This window comes from Sphaerodactylus townsendi, linkage group LG15 (genome assembly GCF_021028975.2).
Source record: "Sphaerodactylus townsendi isolate TG3544 linkage group LG15, MPM_Stown_v2.3, whole genome shotgun sequence".
Classification (NCBI taxonomy): domain Eukaryota; kingdom Metazoa; phylum Chordata; class Lepidosauria; order Squamata; family Sphaerodactylidae; genus Sphaerodactylus; species Sphaerodactylus townsendi.
In genome coordinates this window covers 20,071,293-20,075,625 of record NC_059439.1, presented here as the reverse complement: position 1 = coordinate 20,075,625, position 4,333 = coordinate 20,071,293, and positions in this window count along the sequence as shown.

Below are 4,333 nucleotides of genomic sequence, written 5' to 3'. Positions count from 1 at the left end.
CGGGCGTTAGAGCACCGAGGAAATGAGAGAGACGTCGACGGAACGCGCCGCCACAGGAAACGGAGGAGGAGACACAAGTCGGACCGTTCACACGCGCCGCCGCGGCTGGCACGAATAGCGCCACACAGAGAGGAGACAAGGGGAGCTGCGCGCGCAGCCACCACACCACACAGGCCTCGCGCCCAAAGCGCCGCCTCTTCGGCCCGAGGGATGACGGGAAAAAAAAGAGGCGCTCCGCCCCAGACGCGCCTCAGATAAGCCTTCTTAAAAAAGGCGGGGCCGCCCCGTCGCGGCCGTCCAATCGTGACTTTCGCGGAGGGGCCCATGCTAGACAAGTCGAGCCAACCGTCGCTTGCCTTTTTTGGAGCGACGGTGAATCGAGCCTATGGGCGGCCGCGGTGTTCAAAGAGAGACGGACAAAAAATTTACCCTATCCCACTCCGATCTATCTATTAATCTAACCAATCCTTTTCCTTGGAATGGGTGGGTTGTAAGAAAAAGATCGCCCTGCTTTCATCTTAAGGGGCGGGACGTATGAAAAAAGATTGAAAAGATTAGGTACCATGGCAACTAGATAGTAGTATAGAGAGGAAGGGAAGAGAGTGTGAAAAAAAAAATCACCATTGGCCTGTTTATGTAGTGAAGGGATCTTTTAGGCAGCTGAAGCAAATCCTTTTCCTGTAACACACATAGGGTTTTGCCACCACTTTGTTTATGAGTCTTCATACAGGAGACAAGGCTTTTCTGTCAGACCTTAAATGGTCCTTAGGCTGGCTGTGATAAAACATGGAGGGCCTGCTCTGGTGAAGTAAATTGTTTCTTTCTAAATAAATGAGCAGTGAAAAGCGAGCCAAAGCCAGCACCAGTAGGCTTGAATAGACCTTATCCTAGGAAACTGTGCCCACAGCCCTGTGTTCATAATAACTTTCTCCCCACAAGCAACCTGGTTATAGTCCAGAGTGGAAATTTCTCTGCCAATGGAATCTAACGCTAAAAATAACTGATAAAATGCATCCTCTGGGCTTATGAAAGTATATGCCATAATAAATGTACAAGGCTTGAAACTAGAAGGGTATAAGAATTAGCACTTTTAAGAATTAGGACTTCCCGTCTGTTTCATACCTGAGTAGGAATTCAAATTTGTGTCATTCTCTTCTTTCTATTAAAATCACCTGTTGAATTACGATGGACAAAGCAAAGCGTGTGTGTGTGTGGTACTGAGAACTAAGTGAGGGATGCTGGCCTCCAGGTACGACCTGAGGGACCCCTTGGAAGTAGTGTTCATCTCCAGACTACAGAGATCAATTCCCCTGGAGAGAATGGATACCTTGAACCCGAGAGAGGTCCCTGTCCAGGCAATCTCCATCTCCAGAAGTTTCTCAACTTGAATATGGCCACCATGCCACCACCACCACCCGTTCCCCACAAAGCATGTTCTATACCTCTTGAAACATTAGAAGAAAGTTTCCAAGTGTCCACTATTGTAACAATTGTAAAAATGGAATGGCCTTCTCTGCTCAAAGTCTTTACAATCATAACAGTTTACCAAGTTTAAGATCAGTTGGGTGTTTCTTATTCATCCTATGAAGTGGGCACATTTAAAAAAAACTTGCACCTCAATAAGGTCTTGAAGGTGCTCTCTTTAAGGTGTGTAGCATTGCTTGACTGAGTCTTCTAGGTGTGTTTTATTCAGTTTCCTTGAATAACATTCAACTCGGGCATCTGCTGCCATTGTGTATAGTGGTTAGTGCTGGACCAGGTTCAAATCCACACTCTGCCATGGAAGCTTGCATTGCACACATATGTTTTAACCTACCTCAGAAGGCTGGTGTGAACCTAAAATGGAGTTGAGAATTATGTAAGCCACATTAAATGTTGTGGGGAAAGCCTTATCCCAGGATAATGGTGATCTAATCCACAGGTGTCAAACTCGCGGCCCTCCAGATGTTATGGACTACAGTTCCCATCATCCCCTGCCAGCATGATGCATGATACTACTACTCTTTGGATTCGCCACTGCTTTCCACTTTTACCAGCCTATTAAAAAGGCACCTAATTAAAAATAGTCTTCCAGTTTTTAGGGTGGAAGAAAAAAGAAGACATCTCAATTTCTCAAGTTACCTTTGGATGAGACCCACACATTTAAGTTTTTAGGCAAATAAAGTTCCCTGTTTCCTGAGGTGTGGACTAAAGGATTGGAGGGAGAGGGGCATCAACTAACAGCTGACTTATGGCAACCCAGTAGGGTTTTCAAGGCAAGAGACGTTCAGAGATGGTTTCTCATTGCCTGTCTCTGTGTCGTGAGCCTTTCATGGAGGTCTCCCTTTTAAATATTAGCCAGGGCTAAGTTTGCCAAGCCCCCCCTAGCCACTAGTAGGATTTAGGGGTAGGGTAACCAGCTTCAAGTTGGGAAACTCCCATATTGTGGGTGAAACCTGGGAAGGACAATGATCTCAGTGGGATATAATGCAATAGAGTCTACCCTCCAAAGCATCCATTTTCACCAGGGGACTGATCTCTGTAACCTGGAGAAGAGAGGTAATTTTGGGGGATCCCCACTTACCACCTGGAGGCTGGCATCCCCAGATACAACTGACTCTGCTTAGCTTCTGATGAGATAAGGCTAGCTTGGGGCTATCCAAGTCAGAGCATTACAGGGCATAGGTGGGGAGTTATTTGGATGCTAATTTAGTGAAGTAAAGCAATAGGAAGAACTCAACTGGACTGCTTCAGGCATGTACTTTGTCTTAAGGGACAAGGCTTTTCATTGTTACACTAATTGAAAGTATGTTCACAGAGTCTTCAGGATGGATAAAGACTATAGAGTTAACCCTTCGAAAGTTAACCCTTGCCCTTGAAAGTTAACTGTAGAGTTAACCCTTGCCAATTTCTCCAGGGGACATTATCTTTACATCCAGGCTGCATCTGAAATGTTCGCACATGGAACAAAATAAAGCCGAAGTGATTCCAGCCTACAGTTTAATGAGTTCAGAACTCCCTTAAACACATGGAGTGAACATGTACAGTATAACTCTAAGGAGAAATAACTGCTATAGATATACGCTCTTTAAATCTGATGAATTTGATTCCTTATATCTTAGACTGGAATCAATTTTGTAAGGCTTTGAAGTGCCACAGGACTTCTGGTTTTAGATATAATTTAATACACTTTATGTAAAACAAATAAGTTGTTAGCAGCCACATCTGATGGGGTGAGATATAATTATGCACTGTTCAAATGCAACCAAACAAAAGTATGGAGGTCATTCACAATAGCTTATTTCTGTTTTTATGACAGATAAATCCAGCCAGCCAAGAGAGGCTAATGTGTCTAGCAAGAGAGTGACTATGAGAAATACATGATTTGGCTTCAAGTGACTTTATACCTTGTTCAAAACTTTCAATTTTTTTCCTGTTAATGTTACAAAAGAAATCTCTCTTCCTAAAAGGCTCCTCTGGCTGGTTTCAAGAGACACCAGAGCCATTTGTTGCCTTTCTATTGCTGTGAAGAGTAATTGATTTATTGCCTCTGGCTTGCAGTAATTTGAAACCTTCTCCCACTGAAACTACTACACAATGCAGGCCTCATGGTCTAACATCAACAGCAATTCCTAGCACAGTATCTACACCAAATGCTGAAATGGCTTGACCTCGAGATTTTTCATGACCTGAAATCCTGTCCCCCCCACTTTTTTTTAAATTACATTTTTGGTAACATCTGGTCTGATAAAGAGAGCTCAAAAGTTTGCATTGTTGTGTATCATTGGGTGATCAAAAAAAATTAATCACATGGATATACTGTTTCACATTACTTTGGTCACTTGAGGTTCAACAATTGAGAAAATTGCATGCTTCCGCATTAGAATATAGTCCCGAAGAAACATTTTTACACGCTGCCTTTGTCAAAACCATTATTTTGTACATTATTGAACATGGCACTTTGATACAAGAGCATTTATGCCAAAATGTATTTTTATTTTCAACTAGGAAGGAATCAGGGATAGGTAGGCACTAGAACCTAGGCGGAGCATTCTACAACAAAGAAGGTCCACCATGCTTTGTTTTGTGGCGGAAGAATATAAAATCTACTAACATCTTTATGTGAAACAGAATAGTGTTTTTGGACGGTAACCAGCTTCATTCATAGAAACCGTCATTAGTGATCGCACCTACAAATGGCTAAGTGGATGGTATAAAGCTTCTTCATAAGGTGATTGCAACACCATGGAATGGATAGAACAAACAGACTTTCTCATGCAGCTTTGCATATGTCCAACATCGTATATAAAGTTGGCTGCTACCAGTGTTGTTAACTCTGGCTAGGGAAGATCCT